Source organism: Lycium ferocissimum, chromosome 8, assembly GCF_029784015.1.
Source record: "Lycium ferocissimum isolate CSIRO_LF1 chromosome 8, AGI_CSIRO_Lferr_CH_V1, whole genome shotgun sequence".
NCBI classification, from domain to species: Eukaryota; Viridiplantae; Streptophyta; class Magnoliopsida; order Solanales; family Solanaceae; genus Lycium; species Lycium ferocissimum.
In genome coordinates, this window is record NC_081349.1 from 140,643 (window position 1) to 154,649 (window position 14,007).

Consider the following 14,007-nt stretch of genomic DNA (forward strand, 5'->3'; position numbering starts at 1 on the left):
GTGCTACAAGCTAACATTGCTAATCATTCCTTTCTTATCTCATTCCAAACCTGTTTAACATGACTTAGGGAACTTTGGACAGCTTGTATATCATACAATTCAGTCCCAAACTCACAGCCAAACAACACACACAACATTTCCATTCTCATTTAGCAACTTTCAGCTTTAACTTACAACGACAACAACACGTTTACAACATTACTTACACAAATATTTGGAACCGTTTTAACATCATATTTATTCATACTACAGCTCACAAACCATTTCAATTTCAACTTGAATCATTAAATTTCACTTTCACTATACACCCATAGCAACAATCAACATTCAAAACGCACAACTCTACTCCTATCATCAAAGCACTCCACGGTTTGACCTGTTTTCCTCCTACAACGTGATTCATTTTCACACCTCATTTCATATATTCCATATGCATACAATACACCATAATGTCCATAACAACAACAATTAAAACTTGGCACAAAACGATCTACAATCCCCTAAAAGCATTCCCCTACACGGTTTCCACATTACTCCAACAACTTCATAGTTGTCACCCATTTATCCATACAACAACACATTCAATTCACTTCCAATACATATACAAGATTAAACATGACTCTATTTAAGCCTACAACACACGGCTCATGTAAATTTTTGGGACGGTTCAATATCAACACGCAACATTAAAAACCAACTTTCACAATCTTTGTACATTTACATATGTTGACACACACATTCAATTCATCAACAAAACATGCAACATGAAACCAACCATGGCTTCACCAAGCTCACGGCTCACCTCGAGTTCAACCACAACATCAATCCAACAACAACATGCACGAATTGTACATTCAAATCATCATACAACACAAGAACAATGATCATTCTTACCTTGTAACTATACTTCAATCGGCTAGCCTCCACCTTCACTTCTTGGATTTTAACACTTTCTCTTGCTATATCAATGGATACTACACGCTAATATACCTTCAATAGAGTTGGATTACTTAGGAAAAAGCTGAAATTTTTGAAGAAGTTTGGACCCTCACTCTCGGCTAGCTCTCAGGCCGAGAGTTTCCCTTCTCTCTCTATGTTCTTAACTTCTCTCTTTGTGAAGATGCAAATGACTTGTTTAGTTGACAATGAATCAGATTTTTACCTTATATATGAGTTGCAAGGGTTGGACAAGTGTCCCGCTTAAGTTTTTAGCCAATAAGAACTTGCCATTCCACAAGTGGGACCCACACGGCCACTTAGGCCCACTAATGGTGTAATTAAGTTCTTAATCTCACTTAGTCATCCAATCTTGGCCAATTAATCCGTATTCTCCAATAATGTTCTTATACCAAACGAAATCCATAAGCAACTTGTGCATGTAAAAAAACGAAATCGGGAGGCGAAAACCCTTACCGGAACCTTAAAAGCTTTTGTGCGCAACTTGCCGCACTTAGCTTCATAATGTCCCAATGTAAGGATACGGGACATAACAGAAGCTCCAAAAAAAGAACTTCAAGGGAAATTATTGATATCACAAGCCATGTGGAAAGCACGTATACTTCATCAAAGAGTGTCGTCATCACAAGCAATATTATTATAAAAATACTGATAAGGCGGCTAAGAGGAACCAGGTCCCTGACAAGAAGTTCAAGAAGGAAGCTGCTGATAACTTGATAAAGCAGGCTCTGGTTGCTTGGGAAAATTCTTCCAACGAATCTGAAGATGGAGATGATGCAGGTGATACGTACATGCTGGCTGTTGATGGTGAATGTTCAGAATATGCGTCAATCTTTACACTCATGGCCAAATCTGAAGATGATGATGACAATAAAAAAGATGAGGTAATCTCTTTTGATGTTAAGAAAAATCTGAAAAGTTACTCTCAGAAAAACTGATATCTTTAGCAAATGTGTTGATTGATGCCTATCATAGCTTTATTAATGAGAAAAATACTCTAAGTGAAAAAATTGATGAATTAGAACAAGTAAGGGATGATTTGGTAGTCATTGTTGAGATCTAAAGGAGCAAGTTAAGGAAGTAACTAGAGACAACTCTCTGTTATAAAGCCAAATGGAAAAATGGGTGAACACTCCATCCAAAGGAAAACAAGTGGCTAGTGAGACTTACCTTGAGCTTGAATATGAGCTTAAGAAAATCAAAATAAGTCTTATTGCTGAGCTAGAGAATAATACGCAACTTCAAGAGGATATGAAAAAGGTTAAAATTGATCTTGACAAGTCACTTCATTGGATCTGATCCTCTGATGTGGTTGATGCTATGTACAAGAGTAAGGGTGGAAGGCAGGGCATTGGTTTTCAAAAGTCCACATCCCCCTACAACCCCCATAGCAAGTATATTACTATGACTGATAATTGGCTGTGCACTCATTATGGCCAAACTGGACACTACAAAGATGCATGTAAAGCCAAATTTCAGTCCTTGCAGAAAAACAAGAATTTTGCTGAAAAGAAGTCTAATTTTGAGGGACCTGGTCCCCGGATGAAGAAGAATGTGCTGCCCGTATATGCAAAAAGAAGCTTAATTCACCCGTTCTATTAGTATAAGGGACCCAAGCTGGTTTGGGTTCCTAAATCTAACAATTGACTTTGTTTGTAGGCTGAAGTGAGAGGAGGCAGTCAAAAATGGTACATGGATAGTGGCTGCTCGAAGCATATGACAGGAAGAATGGATGATTTTTCTCTCACTTAAGGCCTTCCAAGGTGGGAGTGTGTCTTTTGGAAATGGCAAGAAAGAATATAATCTTGGCATTGGTGAAATTGGCAAGACACTCTCCCATGCGATTGAAAATGTCTATTATGTAAATGACTTAAAAGATAGTACGTTAAGTGTGTCCCAAATCATGGATAAGGAAATGAATGAAGTTCTTGTCTTGCTCTTATGACGCGTCACCAATCTCAAATCTCGGTGAAGTGGTGTTGATAGCAAAAAGATTCAAGAACATCTATGTTGCAGACTTTGATATATTAAATAATGGTGACTTGACATGCCTTAGTTCTATAGATGATGATGCTGAGCTGTGGCATAGGCGATTAGGACATGCAAGTTTCTCTCTACTGAATAAGCTTGTTGCGAAGGACCTGGTCCGTGGGCTGCCAAATATCAAATTCAAAGATCACAAGGTGTGTGATGCTTGCATAAAAGGAAAGCGAAGTGAGATCTCTTTTAAACCAGCATGAGGCGAGCACCAAGGCCCTAGAACTGTTTGGATTGGCTTATAAGTGGTCAAACCAGCTATTTGTTTATTTTTTAGGTGTTTGGCAAAGCAGCTTATAAGCTAAAAAAGTTCTTAGAACACCCCAACTTATTTTTTTGGCTTATAAGCTATTTTTTGGTCAAACCAGCTTATAAGCCATTTTTTAAGCTAAGCTAAATGGGCTCTAGATCTTCTTCACATGGATCTGTGTGGGCCAATGAGGGTTCAAAGCAGAGGAGGAAAAAAGTATATCTTTGTGATTGTTAATGACTATTCCAGGTTCACTTGGACTCTGTTTCTAAGAACCAAAGATGAAACATTCCCTATGTTTGTGGCCTTTGTGAAACGATTCAAGTGAAGTTGATAAATCAAGTTGTGATCATTAGATCTGATCATGGCACTGAGTTTAAAAATGCAATTTGAAGAATTTTATGCTGAAAATGGTATAAGTCACAATTTTTCTGCTCCCAGAACACCTCAGCAAAATAGTGTTGTGGAAAGGAAAAATAGGACACTCGAAGATATGGCTAGAACAATGCTGATAGGAAGTGGTGTTTCCAAAATATTTTGGGCTGAGGCTGTCAACACTGCTTGCCATGTGATAAATAGGTGCATGATCAAGTCCTTGCTTGAGAAAACTCCCTATGAATTGCTAAATGGGAGTAAGCCTAAGCTGACCTACCTAAGAGCATTTGGATGCAAATGTTTTGTTCTCGACAATAGTAAGGAAGCTTTGGGAAAATTTGACGCAAAGAGTGATGAAGGAATATTCTTGGTCACAGCAAGGCATATAAGGTCTACAACAAAATAACTTAATGTGTGGAAGAAAATGTGCATGTGACATTTGATGAATCAAATGAATTTAGTGACAAGGGAACACACAATGATGAAGTTGTAAATGGGGAGTTTTAAGTTCCTAATGAAGCCATTGAAATCTCTAATAGAAAGACTGAGTTGATGAGTTAAGTCAAGCTGGGAATTGAAGAAGAGGCAGTAGAATCTCCAGAAAGCACAGAAGGAACCGGTGTCTTTCCATTACTCCGATTGAAGCCGAATATCGTAGTTGATCTGTGTCAGGTACTCCCAGTGATGAACAAAGTTGGAGAAGTCATGCTTTTGTAGATATCAATGACGGATCAAACATGGAAGAACTCCGGTCCCTCGAATCACGAAGTCCAAGTATCAAGCACAAAGGGTCTTATCCATTCCACAATGTGATTACTCCCATAGACTGCGGTATTGACAAGGTCTGTGGCGAGAAATATGTTTGCCTTCTCAGCCTTTCTATCTCAAATTGAACCCAAGAATATCAAGGAGGCCTTGAGAGATGCTGATTGGATAGCTGCTATACAAGAAGAGCTCCATCAATTTGAGAGAAACAAAGTGTGGCACCTGGTCCCTAGGCCTTCAGATAGAACAGTGATTGGGACTAGGTGGGTGTTTCGCAATAAGCTTGATGAATTTGGAAACACTACAAGGAACAAGGCAAGATTGGTGGTTAAAGGCTACAATCAAGAAGGAATTGACTATGATGAAGCCTTAGCTCATGTGGCAAGAATGGAAGCAATCAGATTCTTATTGCTTTTGCATGTCATATGGAATTCAAATTATTCCAAATGGATGTGAAAAGTTCCTTCCTTAATGGGTACTTGAAGGAGGAATTTTTTGTCAAGGAATCTCTCGGTTTTAAAAGTCATGAGCATTCTGAGCATGTGTTCAAGCTTGACAAGGATTTATATGGTTTAAAGCAAACTCCTCAAGCATGGTATAAGAGATTGTCAAAATTTCTTCTTGAAAATAGCTTTACGAGAGGAAAAATTAACAACACCTTATTTCTGAAGAAAAAGAGGAAGAAATCTGTTGATTGTATAAGTTTATGTTGATGACATCATTTTTGGTGCCACAAATGATTCCCTTTGTGAAGAGTTTGCCAAGCTCATGGGAAGTGAATTTGAGATTAGCATGATGGGTGAGCTGAACTTCTTCTTGGGGCTGCAAGTAAAGCAAACTTCAAAAGGCACCATGATCAGTCAACAAAAGTACATCAAAGAAAGCCGCTAAAAGATTTGAGATGGAGAATGCTAAGCCCATTGATACACCTATAGCCATCGCTACTCGGTTAAATAGGGATGAATGTGGTTCTCCTGTGAATGAAACCATGTATAGAGGTATCATTAGGTCATTTTTGTACTTAACTGCTAGCAAACCTGACATTGTCTTTAGTGTTAGGTTGTGTGCAAGGTTCCAATTAAGTTCAAATGAATCACACTTGAAAGCTGCTAAAAGAATCTTTAGGTATCCCAAGAGGACTCAAGACGTGGTCCTCTTCTATCGTTCAAGTGATAATTTTGACTCTGTTGGATATGCTGATGCTGATTATGCTGAATATTTGTTAGATAAAAAGAGCACATCTGGAATGGCGCATTTTCTGGGGTTATGCTTGATCTCTCGGGGTACAAAGAGACAAAACTCAGTGGTTTTTTCTACTGTTGAAGCTGAGTATGTGGTTGTTGCCTCGTGTTGTGCTCAATTGCTATGGATCAAACAACAACTTGAGGATTTTGGTGTGCTTACTGAGTGTGTGCCCTTGTTGTGTGATAATACAAGTGCACTTAATATGGCAAAAAAATCCAGTGCAACATAAAAGGACCAAACACATTCATGTAAGATACCATTTCCTAATGGATAATATTAAAAAGGGGTTAATCGTGAAGTTACGAAGATAGAGGACCGAGGCTTGACATCTTCACCAAGGCATTGAGCAGGGAGCATTTTGAAATAAATCGTTTGGAGTTGGGGTTGATCAAGCTCAACTAGTGGCTCCTTGGCTATGTTAAGACGAAAGGTACAATGCTAAAAGTATTTTTTTTGTAGCATCTAACTCACTTCTATACTGTTATAGGTATATACACATGGCATCTTCAGGACAACATAAAAATTGGAGACATTGCATTTCTCAGAGTTTTTGCCTACATCTTAAAAAGTTGTCAAGGAACCTGGTTCCTGTGACTCAGGTTAGTAGTCTCTTCAGTACTTATATGCTTTTTAAATTGTCTGAAAGTTCCATGTCATTAAAATTCCTCCCGTCTTTTTTTCATATTGAGCCCAAAATGACACACCTCTTCTGAACCGACCCAACGTGTAAGAATGTCCAATCAGAACCCGTACCTTGTCCCTTTTTTAAACCAAAAGTGTCTCTCTTCCTTCCTCACTTAAAACATATTTCATTCTCTCTCTCTCTCTCTTGCATAACATCGATCGTCACTCTTCCAATCTCTCATTCGAAAACCACCATGTCTCAAACGACTCTTCCTCTCTAAATGTCTAAAAAACGAATCCCACATCTTCACCTTCTAAAAACCCACATTCATCAGACTCAAAATCACAAGATTCACCACCAAAATCCCCAATCTCCATTGACAAAACCCACATGCAACACTACCATAACCAACCGTTGCAGGTCTTTCTAGGACTAGAAAAAATCAAACCCTTAAGAAATTTATGCCTTCTTCCTCAAACCTTGCCTCAACTGAAAAACCCGACTCGGAGAAAAGTGGTCAAACTGCGCTAAAGGTGTCCAAATTCTTCCAAAACACCGAGGAGCTTAACGAAAAAGACGATGGAGTTAAGGTTTCGAGCCAAACCGTGGGTGTTGACGTTATGGGTACAAAGGAACCAAGCAGGGTTGAAGAACAGATGAGTCCCGTGGTCATGCATGAGTCTGCAAGTGTAGGTGGTGCAGAGGAACAAGAAAAGGCTGGTGATAAAAGAGATTCGTAGAAAAGCCCTAAAAAATCAGGTAACTCTGACCCTTTGGATAGTGATAAAAGGGTAGAGGACTCTATCGTAGATTTTGATGGAAATTTGTCTGAAAAAGGGTTGGGTATGTCTAATATTTTACAAAGTGAAGTAGAAATTGTTGTTGGTTTTGTTGATGCTATGAATGCCAATGGAGTTACTATAGAGAGTTAGAGGAAAAGACTCAGGGGAAAGAGAGTCAAGGGAAAACAGTTAGTGTACCAGAAACAGGGGAATTGAATGAGTGACCTGGTCCCTCAAGGGAAGCTTTGAATGTTGTTGACCCTGGATTTATGTCTCCTATTATTGTGCCCTGGCAAGAACACTCTCCTGATAAAGAACCTAGTTCCCCCAGTCCTTCTCAAGAGGTTGACATTGATGATGATATCATTATAAGTACTGTTTTTAAAAGAACCACTGGTCATGCGAAACAGAATGGTGTTAATATAAGAAAGCATATCGCTTCTAGGCCACCCACAACCAGGCAAAAGAGCAAGGCCAAATGTGAGGCTTCCTTTAAGGCTAGTAAAGAGAAAAATATTGGAAAGAAAAGAAGAAGGTTGGTGAAGAGTGGTCTTAGAGATAAAGAGGATGTGGTGACAGTGTCTGATAAAGAAGAGGAAGTGGAACCTTCTCCACTAGTAAGAAAAAACTCTAAGAAAAGAAAAGAAGAAAAAGGAAATAAATTTGTGGGGGATGAGACAGAAGTTGATGAGAATGTTGAAAGGGATAAGAGTGTGTCTGAATCTTCTAAGAAAAGAAAAAGTGGTGATGGTGAGAAACCTGGTTCCTCTCAGAAAAGGCAAAAGATCAAAGACTTGGAATTGGAAAGGCAGAAGAACCTAAAGAATCAAAAAGTGCTACTGGGCAGAGTATTTGACTCTGAAACTGCAGAGAAGCATGCGATGAAAGAGCTGTTGGAGATGGTTGAGTTTTAGAAATGGGAAAACTTGTTTGTTTCTCCTGCTCCTAGTGTTTTTGAAAAAGAAATGGCTTATCAGTAAATGGGGTAGATTTTGAGTTGGATGAAGCAAAGCTTGGTGAAATCCTTGGTGTTCCCACTGAAGGATTGAAAACTATAGAAGGGGAAGCCACACAAGAGCTCAAAGGTCTGATTGTTAAAAAGGAAGTGACTGTGCTTAGTGCAAGGCTCTTATTTGAGCTTGTCGACAAAGTGTTGCTTCTAAGGGCTAAAGGAAGATGCATCGCTTCTGTTGCAACCCTGGTACTTATTGAGTCTCTGGTAGGTTTTTAGTCCATCAATCTGCCCTCTCTCATGATTGAGCACATGATAAAGGTGGTTAATGCCAGGTAAGAAAATCATAGTCTTCCATATGGATTTTTCTTGACTAGGATTTTTGAGCATTTTAAAGTCAAGACTGGAAAGGCTACCCTAGGCAACTGTAAGCAGATATTCACCGTGGGGACTCTAGAGGAGTGTGAATATGTGCCAAAAAAGGGTGGAGTTATGAATGTGTGACAAAAAAGGGTCGAGTTGCCAGTAATTCAACAATCTCTAGCCTGATTAAGGCACAAGAGCAAGCCACTGTAGAATTTGAAAGGCTCCAAACTGAGATTGCTATCTTGAAGGCTTAGTTGGCTGGAAAGGCATAGGAACCTGGTCCTAGCAATGTACTAGAAACTGCTAATCTTTGCGTTAAGGGCTGAAATGCTAAGTTGAGGAAAAAGCTTGATGTCTTTCTGTGACCAAATGGTCCAGGATCAAAGGGCTACCAGTAAGAGATGTGATAAAATCGTCAAGGCTTTCGCTCCTTAGTTCCTTCCCAGCTTGTCCTCAATTTCCATGTCCCTTTAGCACATTCCTCCCCTGCTAAACTCTTTTTTGTTTACTTCAATCCTTTTGATGACATTAGTACTTTTGACATTTTAATTATCATAATTTGTACTGTTTTGATTGCTATGTCTTGAATATTTTCCTGTTTACTATATTTCATGGGCAATTACTCTGGTTTATGCAATGTTTCTATCTGTTAATTCTTATTTTTGCTCATGTTGTGTTGCCCCAGTGGCTACGAGTTAATGTCAATGAACTTCTTTATGCTTGTGCCGCTTTTATAACTCTTTTCAATGATGCCAAAAGGGGGAAGTTTTCTAGGAGGGTAAATTTGATATGCTGAAATGCTGAAGAATGGATGCTAACATGTTTTTTAAGTCTGATCCGCAAGGGGAACAAGTGGGGAACCTGGTTCCCAGGGGGAATTTCAGTTATGGGTTTGTTATCATCAAAAAGGAGGAAATTGATAAATTATGTCATTTTGTGTATTGATGATTTGACAAGCTGCATTTTTCTAGAGGCCAAGCCTGCTAAAGGCTAATATCAAAAGATGAAATTTCCCTATCCATGGTCACATGCTCTCCAATATATGTACAACATTTTACAATACTTAACCTAACACTTCAAATTTGAAAAATCACATTCTTCTAAGTGTAGCCGCCACTGCTCTCTAGGTGCTCTCAAGATCAAAGCTTCAAAATATTGAAGGACCAGATCCCAATAAAGGAAGATGTTTTAAGTCCTAGGTTTGTTAAGTCTTTGTCATTTTGTTCTTCACTTGTAATCCTACTCTACTTTCGAGAAGTGTCATTGCAGAAGGTTTCAACCTTGTTTATTTTGGTTTCTTGGCGTAGTTAGTCAAGGTGTTGGATCGGCTGACTAGAGTTAGTCAAGGTTAGTTTGAATGATTGGCTAGAGTTAGTCAAGGGTTGTAGCTTACAATAGAGTTTTTGTAAGGGGCGAGGTGATTGCGAGTTTAATTCCAGGTTGTAATATGAAAGTTGCTTAGTTTAGTGAAGTTGAAATCCTACTCCGGTGGGTCGTAGTTTTTAATCCCTTGTGCAAGGAGTTTTCCACATAAATATCTTGTCTTATTTACTTTCTGTTTTTGCTTGAGGGAATAGATAGAGAGCCTGGTTCTCTATATTGTTTGGTGGACTCTTATTTTCTATCACAAATTCATCTTTTAAGCCTATCCCTTGTGGTTCTTCTCTTGCAAAAGTTCTTTTTCGCGTTACTGCGACACTGAGTGCTCTTTATCTCCTTTTCCTACATGGGCGTACAAAGATTCTAATTGTGTGCATGATACTTATAACTGTTTTACTAGCACTAGTATTGTTGATGAACCTGCTATCGATTTCGTCTCTCTCCAATCGACCGATGGCTCGAATCCTGGACTATTTGTTTCAGATTCTCGAGTTGTTTTAGGTTGTAGCCGTACGTTTATGTTAGTGAATCTTGCCAAAGGAGTTAAAGGAATAGCTGGATTAGGTAATGGCTTTTTTGCACTTCCTTCTCAAATAGCAAGTGTTTTACATTTGTCCCGAAAATTCTCTATCTATTAAGTTCTTCCACAACTTCAAAAGGAGTTATCTTTTTTGGTGATAGTCCTTATGTTTTTCTCCGCGTATTGATGTTTCAAAGAGACTTGTTTATACACCTCTTCTGAATAACCTTGTTAGTACTGCTGGGACTTATATTGAAGGGGAACCTTCGATAGAGTACTTCATTGGAGTCAAATCAGTCAAAGTAAATGGTAAGTTGTGCGATTAACACCACATTGTTGACCATAGGAAAAGATGGAAGAGGCGGGACCAAAATCAGTACTGTTGATCTTACACGAAATTGTAGACGTCGACTTACAATGCTTTTATAAAAGTATTCGTCAACGTCAAATCGCTTGCTAAGGTTCCAAGGGTGAAACCCGTGGCTCCTTTCAAGGTGTGTTATAATAGAACGAGTTTTGGAAGTACTCGTGTTAGCCCTAGTGTTCCACCCATTGAGTTGGTTTTGGGAAACAAAAATGCTACATCGTGGACTATTTGGGGTGCGAATTCGATGGTGATAGTGAATAATGAGGTGCTCTGTCTTGGATTTATAGATGGTGGAGTTGAACCCACCACCTCTATAGTCATCCAAGCGCATTAAATTGAAGATAATCTTTTGCAATTTGACATTGGTAAAAAATGGTTGGGCTTCAGCTCTTCACTCTTATTTGGTCAAACAACATGTGGCAACTTCAATTTTACATCCAAGGCTTGATGAAAAATTTCTTTTGGGATTTTCTGTTCTATCTTTATTTTTTAAATATTATTGTTATAGTTTTTTTCTTTCTTTTGGAGCTCTCAAAGGATGTAATGAATTAACAATAAGACTCCATTTGGCCATGCAATTTGGACTTCTTAATATCATATACTCCAATTTTAATAGAATCCTTGATCGGAATAGTCTCGTTAACAGTAGCCCTAATATTTTCAATTTATGAGCATGTTTTCAAGAATCTACCAGTGATGGTGAATTTGCATTCGTCAGCCATGATTATTAATTAATAGTCCTTTGCATCAAATATGATCGCCGGTACACCATTATGGGTTGTGTATTCAGCTTTCACTTATTCTTGTTATCACCGGAGCTACGGCCAAGAGTCCCACGTCGATGAAAAGGGATTTGGTGGGGGGGGGGGAGGGGGGGGGGTCTCTTACATGGACTTAGGCAATCCTCTCCTCATGAGCTAGCTTTTGGGGTTGAGTTAGGCCCAATGTCCATTCTTTGCAAGCTAATATTTGGACTAGTGACGACATTCATATAATTTTATTTTGAACCATTTGCCTCATGGGAGTGGGTCGTAGCCCTAGTTGGGTCCGGTGGATGCTCAAGACGTGCCGAAAAAAGGCCAGTGCCCTCTCCATGGGGTGGCGCGTGAAGCTTAACGTCAGATTTAGGAATTTGTTACTGTTAGAGAAGAGAGAGATATTGATTCTACTTCTACACATGTAATGTCTTTCAATTATTATTATTATTACAACAATTATTATTATTATTATTACAATTATTATTATTATTATTATTATTATTATTATTATTATTATTATTATTATTATTATTATTATTATTATTATTATTTTACAATTATTATTATTATTATTATTATTACAATTATTATTACTATTACAATTATTATTATTATTATTATTATGGCAATTATTATTATTATATATATTATTATTATTATTAAATTATTATTAACAATTAATAATTATTATTATTAAAATTGGGCTATATGTATCACGCGAAAATTATTAACTTAAAATTGGACTTTGTCATGGCTCGTGGATATATATGTATAAATAAATTCATCTGGACCTGATGAGCAACTAGAGAGTTAAGCATGAGCAAAGAGAGTTCCGCAGACCCGATGGATACAATGGTATGTTTTTTCAAACCTCGCCGAACTATTAAAATTGACATCATTGCCCTTGTTCATGAATTCTTTTCTCGTAAATAACAACAACAACAACAACAACAACAACATACCCAAAGGAGTCCCTGCAATGGGGTCCGGGAGGGTAGGTAATCTTATCTTAGGTAGGAGGTTGAACTAAGTAAATTCTTTAAGTAAATTCTATTCTCATACTTGTCTTACTCTGATTCCTAAAATTGACTCACCTACTAGCTTTGCTGAAGTTAGACCTATAAGCCTGAGTAATTTTACTAATAAAATCATCTCAAAAATCCTTGCAAACCGGCTTAATCCTTTATTAACAGTTTTGATTTCTGAAAATCAAAGAGGTTTTGTCTCTGGTAGATCAATCACTACAATGTGATGCTTACCCAGGAGATAGTCCATGGTATTTCTAAAACTAATAAAGGTGGTAATGTTGTTTTAAAATTAGAAATGGCCAAAGCATATGATAGGTTATCATGATCTTTTCTAACAAAGGTGCTAAACAAGTTTGGTTTCAGTGAGGAATGGTTTAATCTCATTTGGAAAAGTATCTCCAACATGTGGTACTCCATAATCATAAATGGAACTAGACATTGTTTTTTCACTTCTTCTCAAGGTCTTAAACAAGGTGATCCCATTTCCCCTTCCCTTTTCATAATTGTTGCTGAAGTTTTGTTCAGATCTCGTAACAACTTGATGCATAATCCTGATTTCATTCCTTTCTCCATGCATAAAAATGGTCCTCAGATTACTCATTTGGCATATGCTGATGACATTGTCATCTTTAGTAGTGGAAACTCTAAATCCATTAAGCTGGTCATGAACCAGATTAGAAAATATGAACTTGTCTCTGGCCAGATGGTAAATAAGGACAAAAGTTTCTTCTTCAAGGATCCAAAAACTTGTGCATATAGAATAAAAAGAATCAGAGTCAAAACTAGTTTTCTGGATAAAAGTTTTCCATTTACTTATCTTGGTTGCCCAATCTATATTGGTAGAAAAAGGTTGTCATATTTTGATGGTATGCTTGCTAAAATTATTAAGAGACTTAATGCTTGGGAAGGTAATATGCTCTCTTGTGGTGGACGACAAGTTCTTATTAAAATCCCTTCCCATATATACTTTATCTGCCATTAACCCTCCTAAAGGTACTCTGGAACTTATTGAAAAACATATAGTGAATTTCTTTTGGGGTGCTATGAATGGTAAGAACAAATACCACTGGACATCTTGGGAAAAGCTGTGTTTTCCCAAAAATGAAGCTGGTATTGACATCAGATGCATGGACGAAATTTCTAAGACTCTTATAAAAGATGGTGGCAATTCAGAGTTAAAAAATCTATATAGGCTTATTTCTTATTTTGGCTAAGTATTGTCCTAGAATGCATCTTGTTGGAAAGAAATGGTGCCCTGGCAATTCTCAAGCTTGGAAATATCTCTTGTGGGCTAGGGAAAAATGTGAAAAACTGATCACTTGGAAAATCAATGCTGGAAATTGCAGTTTTTGGTGGGATAACTGGAGTGATTGGGTCCTCTGTAGATCTTTGTCCGGATCACATCAACAGAAACAATGCTAAGAAGAAAGTCAAAGACTTCATGGTTCATAATAGATGGGACCCACAGAATCTATATAACACCCTTCCTAGCCAAATTGCTCTACACATTTTATCCATTGAACTAGGACAAGAAAACAAGGATGATTATGCCATCAGGAACGCTACTAAGGATGGTCACTTCACCAATGGCTCTGCTTAG

The 14,007-nt window shown here is 37.9% G+C and overlaps 1 pseudogene; it reads left to right on the forward strand.

The window, feature by feature from the left end:
* Positions 1-7,305: 7,305 nt before the first annotated feature.
* Positions 7,306-11,120, forward strand: LOC132067091 (uncharacterized; annotated as a pseudogene).
* The last annotated feature ends 2,887 nt before the right edge of the window (positions 11,121-14,007 follow it).